The sequence below is a fragment of the Capsicum annuum genome, chromosome 5, assembly GCF_002878395.1.
Source record: "Capsicum annuum cultivar UCD-10X-F1 chromosome 5, UCD10Xv1.1, whole genome shotgun sequence".
NCBI classification, from domain to species: Eukaryota; Viridiplantae; Streptophyta; class Magnoliopsida; order Solanales; family Solanaceae; genus Capsicum; species Capsicum annuum.
The window spans coordinates 48,852,971-48,875,501 of record NC_061115.1 but is presented as its reverse complement, the minus strand read 5'-3'; the positions used below and the strand labels follow the sequence as shown (position 1 = coordinate 48,875,501).

Below are 22,531 nucleotides of genomic sequence, written 5' to 3'. Positions count from 1 at the left end.
TGATTAGAGGTTTATAACATGAAAACTTGGGGTATTACAACATCCCCCTCTTGGGATCGTTCATCCTCGAACGATACTGATTTGGTTGAAATACTAGGAAAAGATTGGGATGATACACAGGATACTCATGAACTGAATCATTACTTAATATCTGAAACTGAAACTGATGCATGAATTGAGCTGAATTCATAATTTACGTGGATGAAAATACATTACCTCTTGGAATAGACATATGCATGAGACTGTGGATAGTAAGACTAGGTGGGAAGTTGGGAATCTATAGGATTTTATCTGATTGATTCCTAAACAGGATTGCAGGCTATATGGACTGGATCATACTGAATGCTCATGCTCAAATAGAGTATTTGTTCAACACTCTTTGACAAAATTATAATAATATTAGGGAGTGAAGAATTCTGGGCATGATTTGAATAAGAAATCTGACTAAGGAATCATAACATAGATACAACTCTATAGCCTGGAACATAGACATATAGATCATAAGTCAGGATAGAAGTACTAGGCCTCAATCAATGTAACTTCTTACTTTCAAACTTAGCAACTCCTCTCAAATACTCCCTCACTATACTATTCCTATTAAATACCATACTCACTTAATTCAACTTCTAATTCTCACATGGGCATTGATAAACCTATCTTACTAAGGTCTAAACTAAACTAAGACCTCTCACCATGGTCAAGCCTACCTCAAAATCATGGGGTACTACACATAACTCTATAACTAAACCAGACTACTAACGCGATATACAACGCATCGTGTTGCTCCCTACCAATACGATATATGACGCGTCACGGCCATATCGTGTTGCCTCATTATTTTTACCATCAAACCTCGCCCGAAAAATTTGAAACTTACACGAGATATGCTATTGAAAACCCAGATCATGAATTCACTTAAGGATTTACATTCTAAGGTCGGGAAGGTTGGAAACTAATGCACACCATATTCATCCACTTATACACCAACATGCCATTCAAGCCTATTGTTATAATCACATATAAACGTCTAAACAAACACCCATTATAGCACACTCCTCGTATTCTCTAACCATTTATCAAAACAAATCCCACGCACTACCCCAAGAATATACACACACCAATTTCAACTAACCACAACATGTATCAAGGACTTGGCCTCAATATTACTTCCCACTAATGGCCTTAGCTAAAACAAGCATACAACGATCTTTCATCAACAAGAAATACTTACTCTCTCCCATCAACACAATTACCCATCACCACTATTATTATACAAGGAAAGGTCACTAAAAGGTTAAATCATAAGGACCAAAAACTTGGAAGGATATCTTTAACACTTAACTGAGGCCTGAGGAATAGAATATCAACATAATGGATTAACCAAGAGATCTAAATTGAGGACATACATGATATAAACTGGATTACACAAGGATCATGAGTTTCTGAAAACTGACCACACTTTGAAACATGAGTTCATACTTATCATGAGTTGTTCAACATAAGACTGGAGTTCGTAGATTCATGAGGGATAACTTGAATTACAGAGTGAAGTTGTTACTTGTTTGCTAGATACTGAGAATGGGCTTTAGCATGCATGATGTGTATAAGTATTGGCATGAGGCATGGATCTATCACGTAAGATATGGATTTGGTGCTATAATGACTTAAAATCCAAGGTATACTCTAGAGTAAGAAGGGATCACTATCTTATCATAACTCTTATTGACATGTATCACAATCTAATTCTCAAAACTTGCTTTGGTTCATCACTCTACCATCTCCCCCTTAAGTCAAAGTTAATATTCTAAGATTATAGTCTACTCCATATCCTCGAGACTAAGACATAATATCATCATTCTAATGTCTATACATAAATGCTAAACTCACAAGAATAAACTATATTTTTAACCTGCTGACTTCATTATCGAACAACCCTTTCATATATCATCCTTAACTTTCTAGCTTCAATAATCATCATCGCCGACTTACGCCCTCATTTTCATCTCTAAACACATAATAATAGCCTACCAAGATCACATTTCTATACTTATATCTCTAAGCCTTGAGAATCAAGATTATATCCAAAGGCTCAATATTATAGATCATACTCCTTAACTTAGCTACTAAGAACACCATATACTATATCACTAGCCTCCTTCTACTTAGAAACTTAAGGGTACTACTAACCACACACAAAACTTAGTAAACTTTGAGAAATGCTGCCCCATATCACCTTGGGAACACCTCTACATCATACTTAATTACAAATACATGATCTTACACTCTTGCATACACTGTTCAATCCTACTAGACTACTTCTATATAACTAGTATCATTAACCAAGAAATCATCACATCCACCTTCATGACCATCAACTGTTAAAACTTAATGCTTAATGCTAAACATGATTTACAACCCAACCTCACACACAATTCTCACTTGGAATCTATAAAGTAAAGCATCAAGAAACACTAGTACACTAGAACCCCATAACAATAACAATCGATCATATTCATATAGCCTATCTTATTTACAATCCATTAACACATCCTTCTTCTACACATCATCACTATTCACCCATTATACACCAAAACTTCTTTTATAGCTCTACAAGTTTCAACTAACCTTATTTTGCCACTCAAGGGAAGCCTAAATTAATAATACTAAACCACCAAGTACTTCAGTAATAATCGTTACTTTTATAATACAACAAATATCATCAATAACTCTTTTCATACTTCAAGCAAACAAAAATTCTCCTTAACTAATAACTCCTTCTCTATCTTCCACCAAACTAACACACAAGGAAATATCACTTCATTACCAACTCAATCTTATGCAAAAATTCAGCTATATGTATATTCAATATATCGCCCTAGCCACCCTTCTTGTCACTACACTTCTATACACATACTTCCAACTATAAGAAGGTTCTACTACTTATGAATCATAACACTCCAGGTTGTAATATCCCTCAGTGGAAACTCTATTCAACAATCTAGTTTTATACTATCTCCTCTAATAAGTACTATCTGTATTGAAAAGCTATTGACATATCTGAACACATACCTTCTCTGTCTTAGATAAATGACATATATGAAAAAAACATAACTTTCAACTCGAGGGACTTATGACATACTAGAGAGATCCTCTCAGCCCTTTATTTAACTTTTGAAATTTCTGCTAGTAAATCTAAAAGCATTATCTGGGGAGGAATTGGAACTCGCTGATCATGTTATCTTAAGAATAATACATAGATGAGGAATTTTGGGGTGACACACGAATAGCAAGAAGATTTCAAGGGAACAACTTTACTGCACGATCTATAGTAGGAAAGAAAGGAAACTTTTCTAAAATGCCCTGTAGCCTCTCGAAGAAAAGTACAGACGTCTCTGTACCATTCCACAAAACTCTACTAGACACGGCTTCACAGACACCCTAGGATACTTGAACCTTGCGCTCTGATACCAAGATTGTAACGCCTCAAAAATGGGTCCCTAGACGTCACACGGTGCTTAGGATCACAAGAGACCCCAAGCTAACCCCTTTACTAGCATAACTCATAAGCAACTGAATGAAATGTATACACTTGTACAAAATTAGTGGAAGGATAACTCTATTCTAAATCTGATCTATACAAAACTAAATTCACATTATTATAACTCTTCTTTTACAAAGAAAACTAAAACTAAAAACATTACCTCTACTGTCTGTCTATGAAGCCTCTACTAATACTGACATAGATAGCTGGGAAGCTACTTCAACTATCGTTAATCAATACGTATGAATAAGAAAATGAACAACATAATTAAATTTAACTAAAGTCCTTGAAGTAGGAGGACGCATTATCTTGCTGGCTGGAATCTACAATTGTCTGAGTTTGAATATGCATACTAAGTCTTGTACCTACATTATAAGACAATGTAGCACATAGACATATATGTGGATTAGTACTTTATGGATGTACTGAGTACATGGGGGTGAAATGCATAAGTAAAACATATCTCATGATCATCATTTATAAAACAATGCATTCTAAATATAAATGATTCACCTAGCTTGAGTAATATGAAATCTAACTATCATAATTCATGAAGAGTAAAGCATAAAATGGAAAACTCGTGAGTCATCAAACTTAGTTTTGTAATCTATAGTTCTATTCCCTTCTAAAATCATATAGACTAAGTAGTAAAGAGCTCACCTCTGTATTTGAAAGCTAACACTATAACTTTGAAACTGAAATTTCAAGTCAAACAATATTTGAATAAGATTGTGAGCCTTTTCACTTCATACATAAAATCTTTAGGGAAATTACTTTTAAAACTTTTCTTTACTGGTAGAAAAGAAATAACTTATCTGTAAGGGAAAATACTTTGATCTTAAGGGGATACTTTCAAAAGCTTTTCTTAACTAGTAGCGAAAAATGCTCAAAAGTTATTTATTTATTTTTACTAGCGGAGACGTTCTCTTAACCAATATAAACCATGCGAGCTACATGCAGTCCAATATTTCATCCTCCTAAGGAGGAAACCTCACATTAGGGAGAGGCTTCATACTCTTGCCAGGGAGTATAACCTCAACTCATTGATTACAATCTCTGCCTCAGGCACAAAAATCTCAATTCTACGGTGGTACGTAGTTCTGGGGTATGAAACCATAGTAACTTACCCAACACGATGCTAAATACTACTCCCTTTAATTATCTACGCTCGTCTCGTGGAAATCCATATTAAAATAATCTCATGGTTCATAAAGAAACCAACTATAAAATCTGTAATCTCATTCAGTAAAGTGGATTTTAAATCTATAGTGACCATAAAGGTCAAATCTTTCTCAATAATCACAAAATAATCTAATCATGGGTGCGTATAGCACAAAAGTTTTCAAAATCACTATCTCAAATAAGGCTTTATGACCCATATATCAATCTCATGTTAAAACATCTCAAAATTCATACTTGATATCATAAAAATTCATAAATCCTCTCAAAATTTTGAAAATTTCATCAATATGCATTATAATATCAATACACTCATGTAATTTAATTTCAAAACATGGAAAATATCATAATCTCAAGAATAACAACATAAGATATAAACCTAAACTTCAAATGCACAGGAAAACATATAGAATCAAATAGCTTTCATAATAAAATCAAGCTTTGGGCACCAGGACGAAAGAATTATCCTTGTTCAAACATCACATACCTTAATTGATGATCTTTGATGAATTGAATGTAAAAGCTTGAATCTTGGATTTCTATTGATGCTTTTGAAAATGAGTTCTTGAATTTCTTGTATTGGAAAACCTTAATCTTGAGTTTTCTTGGAGAATTAATGGAGAAATTTTAGGTTTCTTGGAGAGAAATTTTGAGCCATAGGGTTTTGCTATTTGAGATGAAAAGATGAATAATGAGGTATCTTTGCTTCTTTGGGGGTGAAATTATGTGTTTTGGACGGATAGGTGAGGGAAATTAACTAAAGTGACCCTAGGACCATTTGGAATGGAATTAGCATGTAAAATAGCCTTGGATCCTCATCAGGTTTTCATATCAAGGTGAAGATGACGCTATGCGCCAAGATTGCGTCGGCTTACTGCCTCACACGAAAAATGGCATAACTTTTTACTCGGTTGTCAGATTTTTGAGAAATTGATATCGTTGGATAGCTAATTCAATTATTTACACTTTGGTGGGTCTTTGATTTGGAAAATTCCATGTTATTATATTTGTTTAAAGTAGACCCTTGTAGAATCAAACACCAAAAGTTAGACGAATCAAATGATTTTAGCTCAACTTTGTTCTAAGTCATTGCTATGAATATTTTTCACCTCTAAACCACTTCATAGAATATGATAATGATCTTGAAACTTGTATTCACATGGAAATTATTTGGATTAGAGATTAGACGTGTAGGAACGACGGTTAGAATTCTAGCATAAAATTACAGGATATTACATAATGCTATTAACTCAATTTAATTGAGCAAGAAACTTTATGAATGTCAAATTGTAGATTAACAATAAAAGTACGTGTGACCATCTTATGGATGCATCATATCACATAATAGATGAATGGGCCTCTATTCACCTTTTATATTATTTAAAATTTTAAGGGATCCAATCCCAGTATTAACTAATCTAATCAACTTATCATGATAACTTGCAATAATTTTTTAAGAATCATTCAGTTCTTCAATATATGTCGAATACTCAATATGCACATCTTTGGATTGATAAAATTACTCATAACAATAAATAAAATTATTTGAACTAGTAAACTCCAAGTTTACCATGACATGTGTTATTTACTTAAGTAAATTTCAAAGTTCTACTACTTCTATAGTAGTTTGCAATATTTTATTATGTGATGATCTTACTACTTCAAAAGTAAATTTCAGATTTACTACTTTAAGATAAAATTTCACAGTTCTATTTTTTTGAAAATAGAACACAAAATATTTTGTATACTTTTCCTCAATTATTTTGCCTCTTTCAGAGGTGAGTTGTGATACATTCACCATCAAAAGTACGTTCATATTTATAAGTTTTACTACATATTGTCACATTCACTTCAAGGAATGAATTTGTACTCAAAAAATCAAAATTCTTATTCCTAAGAAATGGAACATAATTGTTCCATAAGCCTATCGAATTATGATGGCATAAAATCTCTTTCAAGATATTACTACTTCAAGAGAAAATGTTCATACTTTCAATCGCTTGTCTTCTTTCAGAAATAATATGCATTGTTACCACATCTACTTCACAGAATGGAGAATATTCAATGGGACAAGTTCATGACTTTTTCATCAAAGACACTTTGTTATAATTTAGTTAGCAATATATTATCAACATAGTGCATTCAGATTTAAAATCAGCATCTTATCTATATAAAGATGTCTTATATCATTAATCAATGAGACACTAACCCATGTCTTACTCATTTTAATGCGACTGAATTTGAATCCACGGTCTTACCTTGAACCTTTCAAAATCATATCACTTTGTAATTACAAGAAGTCAAACATCATATCTGCCATCTTTCATTGATAATCAAAATTTTAAATTAAAAAGCATTTTAACAACCATAAATAACTAGCAAGTATTAATAGTATGCTATCTCAAAGTTGTTGATGAGAATTTGCAATTTGACTCCCTCCATAGTATAGTAATAATCATTTTTTTCATTGGTTGGTTTTCTTGTATAACTTAAACCTTTCTAATAAGATAAAGTAGAAACTTATAAATGAATAAACACATACCTCTTGATTCTAGCATCTGGCCATTGCCTTAATAGCAATCAAAGTTAGTAAAACCCAAGAATTTCAACGACTAGCATAGCGGTTGTTGGTGAGCAAGATATCAAATCCCAAGAATGAAAATAAAGATGACACAGAAGATAGGTTTGGAAATTGGTTTCCAAATATAGATTTTGTAAGAAGAATTGGAAACTTATATCCTTATTCATCATCACCGTCCATTTATATTATGATGGATTAAATCACAACCCTTCATTTATTACCTTTTTAAATAGGAGTTGTTGTATGCCATGACTTCTCTAAATATTCACATAATGTAAAGCACACACACACTTAGGGGATTTAGGATAAGTTCAAGTATTTATCTTTGAACATTTTTGTATAGTTTGTTATTAGGTAGCCAATAGAAATAGGACAAATGTATACATAGGATTGGTTCCTTCTTTTAGTTTTGTATTATAAATTCTTGTACAGATAATTATGAGGAATACACAACATTTCTTCTTATTTTTTTCATCATGGTATCCGAGCTTTAAGGCTACGATCTACTTCAACGTTGCTTTTCTCTTTTCTTTTAATCTTTGTTCAACTGTCCTATACTTTAATCATGGTGAAGCCCATGATAGAACCACAGAATCTTCTCCTGAAAATCCACCTATCATCACTCCTACTGTTCAATCTAGACCAAGCACTGGAACTTTTGACTCCACGCATTTCTTTTACATTCATCCTTCTGATTCCCCTAGCATGATCTTGGTGAACTCCATTTTTGATGAAAAAGGTTATGGAGATTGGCTCAAGGGAATTCTCATCACATTGTCTGCTAAAAATAAAATAGGATTCATCGATGGCACCATTGTCCAACCTAATTCTGCTTCAGAATCTTTCAAGGCTTAGACTAGGTGTAATGACATGATGCTTTCATGGATCTTGAACTCGCTATCTAAAGAGATAGCAAAAAGTGTTCTTTACTCCAAGACTTCAAGGGAGATTTGGAATGAACTCGATGAAAGATTGGCCAATGCAATGGACCTCAACTGTTCCAACTACAAAAGCAAATTACTGAATTAGCTCAAGAAGAATTGGATATTGTTGCTTACTACACTAAGCTCAAAAGGCTTTGGGATGAACTGGACATCTTAAATATTTATTGACATTGCACTTGTGATTGCTCCTATGGTGGAAAAGAAAATTTTTTCAAGTTTCAACAAGATAGGAAACTCATTCAGTTCTTTATGGGACTGAATGGCATCTATGTTGGACCAAGGAGGAACTTACTTATGCCTTCCCCTTTGCCTTCAGTGAACTATGCCTACTCTTTGCTTATCAGAGATAAGAAACAAAATGAGGTACATGTTTCACACTATCTGGGGCAAGTAACATTCTATGTCAGTAAACAGTCCTATGGAAATCAAAAACACAACTCAGAAAAGAAAGTAGTTTCAGAGGGAAACAAAGGATCTCAATTTTGCACCTATTGCAAGAAACAAAATCACACAATAGAGAATTGTCACAGGTTAATTGATTTCCCTGCTGATTTCAAATTTACTAAGTCAAAAAGATTTGTTGATGGACTAAAGAGTAATGCAGCTTTTCCCATAAAAGATACAGTCACACAACCAGTTAACAACGGTGACAAACCAATGACCCAAGATCGGTTTCACAGCTTATACCAGCTTCTTTAATATGTTAAAGTTGGTTCACAGGTTGATCAAGTGATTGAGGACAATGCCAATGCCAATTGTGTCCTTATTTCAAAATCCTTATCTTTAAACTCATATAATAGTGTCTCTTTAAACTCAGTTACTTGGATTTTAGATTTTGGTGCATCAGAACACATAACATCTGATTTAAGTCTATTATTTAATATCAAAATACTTCCTAAGCCAATATCTATTACCCTGCCTAATTCTCTTAAAGTTCTGGTATTTCAATCAAGTTTTGTAAATGTATAACCTAGTTTTACCCTTCAAAATGTCCTGTTTGTACCTATTTTTCATTATAATCTCTTATCTGTGTACAAGCTATGTCTCGAATTCAATTCTGTCCTAATCTTCTCTATTTTTGGTGCTACTTTGCAGGCCCCTTCATTGAAAAGGCTAGTGGTTCTTGGTAAAGTCGGCAAAGGTCTCTATCTTTTACACTCAACCAATCCTAAATTCATCAAATCTAGAGCTGCCACCTTTAGCTTAGGAAATAAATTTACTCATTCTATCTGTAATAAAAGTGCTACTGGAGCACTAGTTTCTGATTCAGCTTTGTTCTCAGGTTTTGTTTCTATTGATGTAAGCACTTGGCATAATAGATTGGGGCATATGCCATTTTATAATATGAAAAATATTTTTGCCACTTTTTCTAATCGTATATCTACTATTATACCTCCTTGTGGTATTTGTGCTAAAGCCTGACAAGCTAAGTTATCTTTTCTATCTAGTACTATTTCTACTAAACACGTTTTTTATCTAATTCATGTGGACACTTAGGGTCCTTATAAGTCATACACTCATAATGGATTTAATTACTTTCTCACCATAGTAGATGATTATAGCAGAGGAACATGGACTTTTCTCCTGAGCACAAAGTCAAATGCTTTTACTATTTTAAAATATTTTTTGGCTATGATTGAAAGACAATTCAATACAAAGGTGAAAGTTATTAGATCTGATAATGCATTGGAATTAGGAAGCAGTCATGAAACTTCTCAATTTTTAGCTCCCAGGGAATCATTCACCAGACTTCTTGTGTTTTCTCTTCTCAACAAAATAGAGTGGTGGAGAGAAAACACAAGCATTTGCTTAAAACCTGTAGGGCTCTTTTATTTCAATCTAATCTGCCTGTTAAATTTTGGGGAGAATGTCTCATAACGGCTACTTTTCTGATTAATAGATTCCCTTCAAAGCTTCTTAAAATAAAAACTCAATATGAGCTTTTGTTTGGACATGCACCTTCTTATTCAAATTTAAAGGTCTTTGGATGTTTGTGCTACGCGTCTTCTCTTTCATTACATAGATCAAAACTAGATCCAAGATCAATCAAATATGTCTTTTTAGGTTATCCTTTTGGAAAAAAGGGATACAAATTACTTAATCTTGAGACTATAAAAATTTTCATTTCTAGGGATGTAATTTTTCATGAGAATGTTTTTCGTTTTTCCTCCATTAATAATCAGATTCCTATATTTTCTATTCCTCATTCAACTCCACTGATCCTTTGGGTTTATCAGAAAGTGATCCAACATCACCTTCATCTCCATAATCTTTTTCTTCTCTCTCACATCACTCTCCCACTTTCTCTTCTTCTTATTTACTTATAAAATCTTATTGTTCTTCTAATTCAATGCATCCTGAACCTACACCTTCTCATGTGCCTAAAGGAAGTTCTGAAACATTTCCTAGAAGATCAACTAGGGTGACTCGTGTGCCTAACTATTTAGATGATTATGTTTGCAATTCTGTAATTTTAAAAGATCTTACTCCTAGTTGTTTTGCTTCACTAGTTTCTCCTACCATTTTACCATTTTCAACTCTTTCTTCTTCTAATCAATCTCTTTTAAACTCCATTTCCTACATTCATAAGCCAACTACATATTCCCAAGCCACTTTGCACCCAGGTTAGCAGGAGGCAATGGCCAAGGAATTTGAAGCCTTGGAAGCCAACGAGACTTGGGATATTGTGGTGTTACCAAAAGGAAAGAAGTCTTTGCCTTCAAAATGGATAGAGTCAAATATAATCAAGATGGGTCAGTTGAATAATTTAAAGCTACATTAGTTATGAGAGAAGACATATAAAAAGAAGGCATAGATTTCACTAAAAATTATTCACCTGTTGTGAAAATGACTACGATTAGATGTGTATTAACAGTGTCAGTCAAGAAAAATTGGAAAATTTTCTGAATTAGATGTGAATAATGCCTTCCTACACGGTGATTTGCAGGAAGAGGTATACATGAAATTTCTAAATGGTGTGTAGCCTCCTAGCCCTATTTATGTATGCAAATTAATAAAATCCCTATATGGGCTTCAACAGGCTTCAAGGCAATGGTATGCCAGACATACTGTAGCCCTCAAATTCAAAGGTTATTCCCATTCTCTAAATGACTATTCCCTTTTCTTCAAGAAATCAGAAGGTCGTATATCTATCTTAGTATTTTAAGTGGATGATATTCTTTTAAAAGGTGATGACCCAATTGAAATTAACACACCCAAATCTTTTCTTCATTCAGAATTTCAGATAAAATATCTAGGAAAAGCTCATTATTTTTTAGGAATGAAAATTATTCGAGAACCTCAAGGTATCATTTTAAGTCAATAAAAGTTCACCTTAGATTTGTTGTCTGAGTTTGATTGTCTCGATTTGAAACCAGTTTCTTCTCCCCTCGATCCAGCTTCCAAGCTTCAACTCAATACTGGTACTCTTTTATCAAATCCCACAGTTTATAGACAGTTTTTAGGCAAATTCAATTTTCTTACAAATACCTGACCCGACCTCTTTTTCAATGTGCAACGCCTGAGCCAGTTTATGCAAGCACCGCACAACCCCATCTTAAAGCAGCTTTCCATTGTCTTCATTATCTTTTGCTTAATCCAAGCTTGGGGCATTTTCTTTCTTCTTCCTCTTCTTTCAATTTAATTGTATTTTGTGACTCTAATTGGGGACGATGTGTTGATTTACGTTGCTCAATCAGTGGGTTCTTCATAACTCTGGGCGGATCTCCTGTTTCATGAAAATCAAAAAAGCAATCTTTAGTGTCTCTATCCTCTGCACAAGCTGAGTATCGCTCAATGCGTTGGGTCGTGGCTAAAATCACTTGGTTGGTTCGACTTCTCAATGACCTCTCAGTCCTACCTTCATTGTCGGTGCCTCTCCACTTTGATAGCCAAGTTGCCATACATATTGCCAAAAACCTAGTATTTCATGAGCATACTAAGCACGTTGACCTTGATTTTTATTTCGTGCATCAACAATACCTCGCTGGACTTATTTCTCTAAGCTATGTTCTATCAGAATCCCACATTGCCGATGTATTCACCAAGCCTCTTTCTGGTCCGGCTCACACTTTGATTTTAGGCAAGTTCGGAATTATTTCACCATCATCCAACTTGAGGGGGGTGTTGGTGAGCAAGATATCAAATCCAAAGAATGAAAATGAAGATGACACAGGAGATAGGTTTGGAAATTGGTTTCCAAATATGAACTTTGTAAGAAGAATTGGACACTTATATTCTTATTTATCATCACCGTCCATTTATATTATGATCGATTAAATCACAACCCTTCATTTATTACCTTTGTAAATAGGAGTTGTTGTATGCCATGACTTTTGTACATATTCACACGATGTAAAGCACACACACACTTAGGGGATTTAAAATAAGTTCAAGTATTTATCTTTCCACATTTTTGTATAGTTTGTTATTAGGTAGCCAATAAAAATAGGACAAATGTATGCATAGGATTGGTTCCTGCTTTTAGTTTTGTATTATAAATTCTTGTACAGATAATTATGAGGAATACACAACATTTCTTCTTATTTTTTTCATCTATGGATCCATGAAAAGTCACAAGAAAATGTTATCCAACTAGATGGTGATAAAATTAGAGTATCATATTAATAACGTGTTAAATAATTAAAACTTAAGATAAAATAAAAATTAAATTACAGCAAGTAGAAAGAGGAAAAACAAGTCATTTTTATTCCCTTTCTTTCTGTTTTGCATCTATATAACAATGCACAATGAAAAGACTATTGCCAAAGATAAACTTGGCCACCAAGTTAACATATCAACTGTGGATATTCTTGGTCTACAAGAATGTCCTTGTGCACTTCACATGGTCATCCACATGACCTCATTTAATGTATAGCAATTGTATCTTTCTCAATGATTTCTTTTGACCATTTTATTGTTACTCTAGGGGGTCGTTTGGTGTGATGTATAAGGAATAAGTAGTCTCGCAATAAAATGAAGGATTATTTTATCCTATGTCTGGACCAAATGTTGATCCATTTCCTTACCCTCCATAAATGCATTCTATATTGGATAATTAATATATTTTCTCCGTTTCAAAGTTGCTAGTCCTCTTGCTAAATTTATTTGTTTCAATTTGGTAATCCTATTTATGAAATCAAGAAAAATTTGTTACATTCTTTCAATACTATTCATATCATCAAGTGACTACATAAAATATATATACTTAAATTTATATTTTTAAAGCATAATTAATTAGACTAATTTGATAAAATGAGATCCTAATAAATATTTTCTTAAAGAAAGTGACAAAGCAACAAGTCAATAAAGACAAATATTTTGAACGGAGGATGTATTTTGAAAAGAAAAGAAATAAGTGAAGAAGAGAATTAATTGGGATCTCACACTTCCCATTTACGTCGCTTGATTTTTTATTTTTTTTTTGTTACCATTAAATTGGAAGGAGGGTAAGAAGAAAAACAAGATTATAAAACGAAAAATGGAATCTTCACGAATAAAGCCAAAGGTATGATAGCTAACCAACATAAGAAAATATGTGGCATGAATTTATATCCAGGAGTACATTTTATTTGTCAAAGGAAAAGAAGGCGACAATAACTAAGAAATTCTAATTTATAATGGCAGAAAAGTAACGTGCATAATTAACTTATTTAATTTAAATGGTGTCATGAAATAGCTTAGTGGTTAATTTATTTTTTTTAATACAACTGAGGTGAGAAGCTTGACATAAATAACGTGCGTCCGAGGTTTTTTTTGTTTTTTATTTTTAGTTTATTTTATTTTATGTTTTTGGAGGGGGAAGAGGAGCGGGGTTCATTTAAAAGGGAAGAAGCAGACAGAAGTATCATTAAGGGAAAGTTTCAAAAATAGCAAAAGTTTGGCATAAAATTCATCATTCATAACTACATTTTACATATTTATCATTTATAGTCGTTGTATTCGATTCACGGTCGTTGTACTCAGTTTTACTCAGTAGTTTGTATTCATAAATTCATAAAAATCATAAACTCACTGCATATTTAGTCTCGCCAAAGCACTATCATTTTTTTATTTTTATATTTTTTTTATATTTTTGCCTTTCTCGTGATTCCCCCATTTTTTCTTCTTCTTTCTATTTTTTCCTATTTTTATCTTTTTCGTTTCTTTCTTTTTGTTGTTTTCTTTTTTTCTCTCTTCTATTACTAACTTCTATTTCTCTTTCTGCTTTTCTTTTCTTCGTTGATTTTTTTTTTTATACTTATTTTCTTTATCATAGTTTTTATTTTTTAATTTTTGTATTTTTGAAAAATATGACTATACGAGCACAAGTCATAGATGATAACGTAAATACCATAATTATTTATCGTATTTGCAGTCTTACCATCATTTAATTTTTGTATTCATTGATACAACTGTATTTGTATTTTTATTTTAAAGTTAACAATTGTATTTATATTTTGTAGTTTGTATTTCGCATTTGTATTGGTATTTTATAATCCACACTTGTATACCATCATTTATATTTTATATAATTCACACTTGTATTTTAAAGAACTGTTTTGTATTTGTATTTTATAATTGACTGTATATTATATTGGATTATATTTGTATTGTGATTTTATTCTATTTGTATATTTAGATTATATTTGGATTATATTTTTATTTGTATTCTATTTTCATCGATGCCTTTTTAATTTTTAAAAATCTATTTTGTATTTGTATTTGTAAGTTGATTCCATATTGTATTTAGTCGTGACTATATTTAATTTATAATTTGTATTTGTATTCAAACAAGTAAATGCATTAATTATATTTTCTTATTCTAAATTATGAATGAATATGTAATGTATCATTTGATACAAATGTACCATTTTGTATTTGTATGTCAAAATTATCATTCATATTTGTAAATAAATAAATATCACTTGATACAAATACAATTACAAACAAATGAAATAAATAATTTTGCAAATACAAATGCAATATATATTTGTATAAAAATTTGAGTTGTATTTATGTGTATCATGAATATAAACAAGTACTCGTAGAAAGAAATTCAATCGTCCCTTTTTAATAATAAAAAAATACAAATAATTGTTCACATTCGCATTTGTATTTTATAGTTTGTACTTGTATTTGTATGTTATAGTTCGCATTTGTATTTTAATTTTATGGTTCACACTTATATTTGTATGTTATAGTTCGCATTTATATTTGTATTTTATAGTTCACACTTGTAATATTGTTTGCTAGTTCGCACAAATGAAAAGAAGGAGAAAAAATGAAAAGGAGAAAAAAAATGAGATAAAAATGCAAAAAAAAAAAAAAAAAAAAAAAAAAAAAAAAAAAAAAAAAAAAAAAAGAGTAATACAAAATAAAGCAAAAAATACAAAAATAGAAAAAAAAATGAGAAAAAATTAAAAAAAATGAAAAAGAAAAAAGTGAAAAACTAAAAAAGAAAGAGAAAACAAAAAAAGGAAAAGAAAAAATAAAGAAAAAAAACTGAAAAAGAAAAAAAAGGACAGTAATTGAAAATAGAGAAAGAGAGAAAATACATTAGAGAGACTATGAATTGTAATTAGGGATAATTAATAGGTAAGGAGGGTTATGAATTAAAATTAATTAAAATGTAGGCTAAATAGGGTAATTAGGAATCTATATTTGCTAAACCATATAGTTATCCCTTATTAATTAGCATATTTTAAAATTAGCATATTTCATCAAACATCTAAAATTAACTTATTTTGAATTAATTTTTTAAAAGATAAAGTGCAATTTTCTCTAAAGTGCATTTTTAAAAGAATGATTAAATGGAAAATTACATCCCCTTTTCAACTTCTCAAAAATACTTTTGATACTCAAAACATGATATAAAAGTATGTGAAATAGTAATAAACAAGCAATGTTAATTGGAGAATATATTTCTTCACAACCCATATTTCATTCAATCAATTATGCTATTTATAGCCTAAAATGTGACAAAAGGTGGCTAATTAGATAGCAATTAGCCAAGCTAAAATGATGCCTCATGGCATCTTTTGGTTGCCACATGGCATCCAATATTTTACAGTACTTTTCCTTGGATATCCATGTAAAATAAAATTTTTTGAATACGCATTTGAGTTCTACCTCATTAAAAACCTTACTGGGAAAAATTCAGTGGGATAAAAACCTTGGTTAAGGAAAAAAAAGTACAACGCGTATTCTTACTCCTCCTAATGAAGACCTCAATTCAATCATTTTAGTCTTTGCATTCCAATCTTGTGTATCATTTACTCAAAAGTTAAAGTTGGTAAAAACTTGGTGAATAAATCTGCTTTATTGTTACTTGAACGTATTTATTGTACATCAAAATCACCTCTTCTAGAGATCATGCCTGAAGAATAACTTTGGCGAAATGTGCCTCATCCTAACTCTCTTTATAAAGCCTCTTTTTAATCAAGATATGCATGTTATATTGTCTTCAAATATGACCGTAGAACCTTGATATCGAGCTTCAGATTGCATCTCTCTTTGATGGAATGTGCCACTGATCTCTGACATATGCATTCTCTACTTTTCTTATGAATATCTATTATCTCAGCATGACTTGAAGAAATAGCAATGATAGACTGCTTTGTAGATCCCCATAACATAGCAGTACCTTCGTATGTAAAAATATAGCCTGTTTGAGATCTTGCTTTATGTGGTTCAGATAACTAACCTACAACTGCATGACTAACAAGATCTAAACTATCTTTGTTTGTATAAAATAGACTCATATCAATAGGCCCCTTTAGATATCACAATATATGCTTACCTCCGTTTCAATGTCTACATGAAAGAGAAGAACGGTACCTGGGTAGCAAGTTAACAAAATAATAGCACTGAGATATAATACTTCAAGACCAAGAATCTTTTCACCCTCTTTTGGAGGTCGGAATGAATTTTTTTTACTTACCTCAAGTGATCGAACAACCATTGGAGTACTTAATGATATGCTTAAGGCACATTATAATAATTATATTTTATTCTCGAAGAATGAAAATTTTTGATAAATTGTTAATTATCTTTCATTCTCAAGGAATGACACTTTTTGATAAATGTTATAACTACAGATCCATTCCCTAAGGTGAATATAATAGGAGCAATTTATAGAAAGGTATATAAATGTGCACTTAACTGTGAAAACCACATTCAGAAGGGCAGAAATAATTTTTTAAAAAATTTACTCCCTAAGTAGTAAGTCTGAAATTTATCTTAAATCTACTCCTGAAATAATAGAATATTGAAAGTTACTCCTGGAGTAGTAAATTTGATATTTACTTCCGAAGTAGGATGATTGTGCAATAGTAAAATCTTGCAAAATACTCTCGAAGTAGTAGACCTTTTACTCTAGTAAATAACTCATGCCATGATAAATTTGGAGTTTACTAGTTTAAATAAATTTATTTATTGCGTGAATGATTTTGTCATCCTGAAGATAAACATATTAAACATATAATAAAGAACTAGAAGATTCTTCAAGAACTGTTACTTGTTCTCATGATAAGTTAATTGAACCAGCTAATATTGGAACTAAATTTCCTAAGTTTTAAAAAATGTAAAAGGTGAATAAGGGCCCATTCACCCATCATTTGATATGATGAATCCTTAAGATGGTCACATGTACATTTATTGTTAACCTGTAGTTTGACATTTATAAAGTTTTCTTCTCAATTAAATTAAGTCAAAAGCATAATTTTTAGATAATGTAGTAAAGACAGTTGTTCTTTGAGTATCAAGGGCAATCTTCGGTTCTTTTTTAACTTAGGATGCCCATTGCGACAAGGCCCTAGTTTAGTTTGTGTCATTGTGCAGGAGATACGAGGTTAAAGAGTACCTCGGAGATACTTCAGTGCACCTGAAGACCCCAATTTACCCTCTTAGTATTTAGGGTGAAGGAGGGTCTGGTCAGAGCAAGAAGAGAATGTTTGACTTAGGCAAGTGAGGTCATTTGAGGAGATCTCAATTAAGATAAGGGAAATCAAGAGGCTTGTGGTTGGGTTGCCTGCAGGACCGAAATAGCCTTCCACCACCCATCACTCCTATATTGCTCAATATGATTATGAGAAGTACATAGAGGACCAGAAGAAGCAGGGAGCCTCTTTCTAGAATTGAGAGGGACTACTCATCTTTGGCATAGTCATATAGGGAGCTTAAGGATTATCATGCGAAGATGAAGAAGAGGGAAACGAAGAGATATAAATTCTTCATGAAGATGTAGAAGGGGGTAAAGGCCCTTTGGATGGTTCGGAAAACCAAGGAGATACTTCCTTCTCCTAGAGCTGAGAGTGATGATGAGGCCCCAGCTGTATGGTCATATTTAGATGATGCTGGAGTTGATGTAGAGACCAAGGGCGATGACAATCCTTGATACGAATACAAAGAGCACCCTATACTCTTTTTATACTATTGGAATTATACAATGAGGTCACTACAATATTTTAGTTGGGGGTATTGATACTCCCAAATTACAACTCTCTTACAAGAGTGTAAGCGCTCCATCTCAAATATATAACCCAACTAGATTGGGTGTTGAATCCCACATGGAATAATGTGTTCATTAAATGTTGCGGTTATTATTATATTGTTGATTGAAGGTTCCAAAATAAAGGAGGGTTTGAAATATTAACAGTGTTCTTTCGTATTTGTGTCACACAAAAGTCCAGCTAATGAGAGTTAATGTAATGGAATTTCAATAAGGATGAATTAACTTGAGTTATGCTCACCAAGATGTTCAAATAGTTAGGGTTCTAAACTTGTGCTCGAGTTCTAACTTATGTGCTCAATTACAAGAATTATTGAATTCTAAGAATTACCCACGTGTTTCTCAACCTAATGGGTGTTTCACCCTTTAATTCTCTTAAACTTAAAGGATTCATGCATTATTTAATAACACTCTCATGGGAGTTAATCCTGTTAAGGCATCAACCTATTAACCCAGAGGGTAAACCTATAGATTTTATGTGAATCACTTTTTTTCCTAACATTCACTTTCTTGTCAGACAAGTGGTATTTATGGGCTCACTTCTCAAGTTTGCAACTAAGAGATGTCATTATAATGAAGAAAGATTCATGCAATTCAGCAAGATGTTAGAAATCAAAATTGATTCACAACCCCAAACAGTTATCTACATCAAGGCTCCCATAACCCTAATTATGGGAGTTTAGCTACTCATCTCCATATCAGAAATCAAAGATATATTGATGTTCATAAATAACTTCAGAAGAGTACTTACAAAAGTCACAATATTGGTCTTCTTAATCTTCAATGGAAAATATCAAAAACTAATAATCAGATCTCAATCCTTAGATCCAAATCCTGATAAAAAATATTATAAAGGCCTTCACTAGAGGGGAAAATATAAAACTCATGACAAAATATACGAACTAAACCCTAATACTTAGTATTTGTATGATTCCAAAACTGAGGTTTTAAATTTCAAAATCAGATTTTTCGCTTTATGGTCAATGGTTCAAGCAACGGTTTATCGTAGTTCCGACGGTCCGTTGCCTGTACCATCATTGGACCTCTAGTGATTCCATTCTCTACTTCTAGGTGACGGATAGAGCTATGGTCCATCACAAGTTTGACAGCCCGTCGCGTGGACCATCGCAGGACTTTTAGTGATTATGTGATCTTTATCTTGGTAACGGTTCAGACCAATGGTTTATCTGAAGGTTGACAGCCTATTTCACTGACCGTCCTAGAATGTCCAGAATCTTTGACTTCTATTTTTGGTCGATAGTTTAGACCGATGATTCGTCGGAAGGTCGACTGTCCGTTGCATAAGCCGTCGCTCCTCATTTTTCTTTGTTTTGCTCATATTGTCCAAGTTATTCTTCACACTCAGTTCTTATCTTGAAAACACTAAAATACCATGTTAAAGACAACAATGGCTACTTGAAAACACACAATTATCATAAGAAAAAGGCCTAAAATGTTTTGTCAAAAGCTGGAACTTTAACACCCTTAACTTAAGGCAATTTCTTGTCCTCAAGCAACTCAACACCAAGATGTATATACAAATAACATCATGACGGGCACTCAACAATCATATCAACATAGCTATACAATCATTCAACTGACCATTCGGCTAAGTGCTCTAACATATAAGGATCTACAACCGGCATCAACTACCACTCAGCATATTTATAGCCATAGATACAATACCCCAAAGAAATCAGCAGTCTAAGGATAACTGTCGTTCCCTTACAGCCAACAAAGTCCACCTCTCATTATATATAATCAATCTGTGGACAAAATTACTAATCTCTCTCTCAGAATAGAAGTTGCAAACATAGTGCACACCCATAGGCTTGCCCCTATCATCTAATGTTTTCTTATAACTGACTCGACAAGATCAAGCAGGATTTTTTAGGATTAGTAATAAGGTTTTGGGCTCGGTGAGGATATATCTTTAGGGAGAAATGACTTGAAAACAAAGGGATTTCACTCTCTTCACCCTTCTAGGTAGCTACTCACCAAGACTATAACTTTATTCGGTAATTTCAGCTCCTACTGTTCAACCATCCTTGTAACAACATTTTTTCTCTTTTTTTTAATCAGCATCAGCCACCCTCAACTTATGCTAATATTATCAGTTAAGGTGCACAATATCTACTTAGAAATCTAATTAGAACAGGGTCAAATGCTTACTCACAATTTAACTTGCATCAACCTCCTATGTTGCCAACAACTCAGCAATAGCCACCCTCAACTTAGGTAATTTGCCTAAGTTAAAGTGCACAATGTCTAATATTGGACCAGGGCCCATGCTAAATACTAACATTTACTAGAGAGTGAATCATTGTTTATTCAGGTTGAACAAATATTAACAAGGCTCAACAAGGTTGCAACGGAAAACAACACACACAAAAAAATTTGGTGGGTCATTATTTTAACTAAATGGACTAACAAATAAAAAGGCCTACTATCCTGTCTTATTGAGTCAAAAACAAAACAACAGCAAATGAACCGGGCAAGTTCTGGGTGTAGCATCTATGTAAGAACTACCCAAACACTCACACACACAAGCACTAAGTTAATTTCTATTCTTCTAACTCTTGGGGTTCGTAACATGTGGCTAAAATTACTTACACTTGTATGCCATTTTCAGAGTCACAAATGGTCACACAACACTTTTACTAATAGTAAAAGAAGAATTAATTATATAACACATGTACACAATCACTTTTCCCCAGTCACTTATCATTCACATATAAAAACTGATGCTAACATAACATCACTTTTATTTCATGGAATAGCATTACCAATAGAACATGACTTAAGAAAAGAGAAATTTCAATCCTAGATAAGAAATGAAAATGCAATAACTTAATAAAAATCTAAACATGTCGATTCTCCTAGATAGCACATGGGAGAAAAAGAATACTGGCAACACAACCCCCCATGGTATAAGTACATCCCACCCCGACGGAAAATAATGTTTTGTCCTCAATGCATATAATTTAAGTACAAAAGAGTGGAAATACTTGTAGTGCCTCTTATTCATCTGAGGCATCAGTGAAGTGTGGTGAGGCTCCTAAATCCTCACAGGGTGCAATGTTGGCCCCTATGGTGGTAGGGGCACTCAAAATCTCTCCCTCTAAAATTAAAGGTATCACTTGTCTAACAGTGTCTAAAATTTAACCCTTGACTGGGGCAGAGATTGTGGACACACTTGCAGCTCCATCCTACATTATCTTTTCCCTCTTCTCCTCTGATTTCCTTAAATTTTTATTGCCTTTTGTATCTGGTATTCTTCCACTTCTTCTGGAGTCATGGCTGGAAGTTTTCTTTTTTTTTTATCTACTCTCTTTGCAGATCTCTTAACTTTTTCATTTATTTCTACTGCTCTCTTACCTTTGTCCTTAATCAGTCGCCCCATTAAATAAACAAGGCCTTTATCTTCATCAGTTGTAATCTGAACAGGATCAAATGTGGTCTGCTGTGGTTGCTGATTTATCCTATCCATGTCAGCCCAGAGTTTTTTAACTTCCTTAATCAACATTGCAAAATATAGAATGAACAGGGTATCCAGCCTCTTATTGATACATTCCTCCATGTTTTCCAATCATAGCTGGATGTTCCTGGAAGGACGGTTTGGTTCTTTCATAATTCTCTCAGCAAAAGGTTTGAAATTCGCCCCCATATAGCCAATTCTTTTTCAATCCTTTTCTGCCCTCGTATATACTTTGCCAAATTTTTCTGGTTCAGCCTGTATTCTGAGTATTGGGGCAAAAATGATACAGAATCTGCAGTTCCACCTATGGGCATCAATG

At 32.8% G+C, this 22,531-nt stretch overlaps 1 pseudogene; it reads right to left on the bottom strand.

Annotated features, from left to right (window-relative positions):
• Nucleotides 1-22,314, bottom strand: part of LOC107871866 — a 47,642-nt pseudogene extending 25,328 nt beyond the window's left edge.
• Between the last annotated feature and the right edge of the window lie 217 nt (nt 22,315-22,531).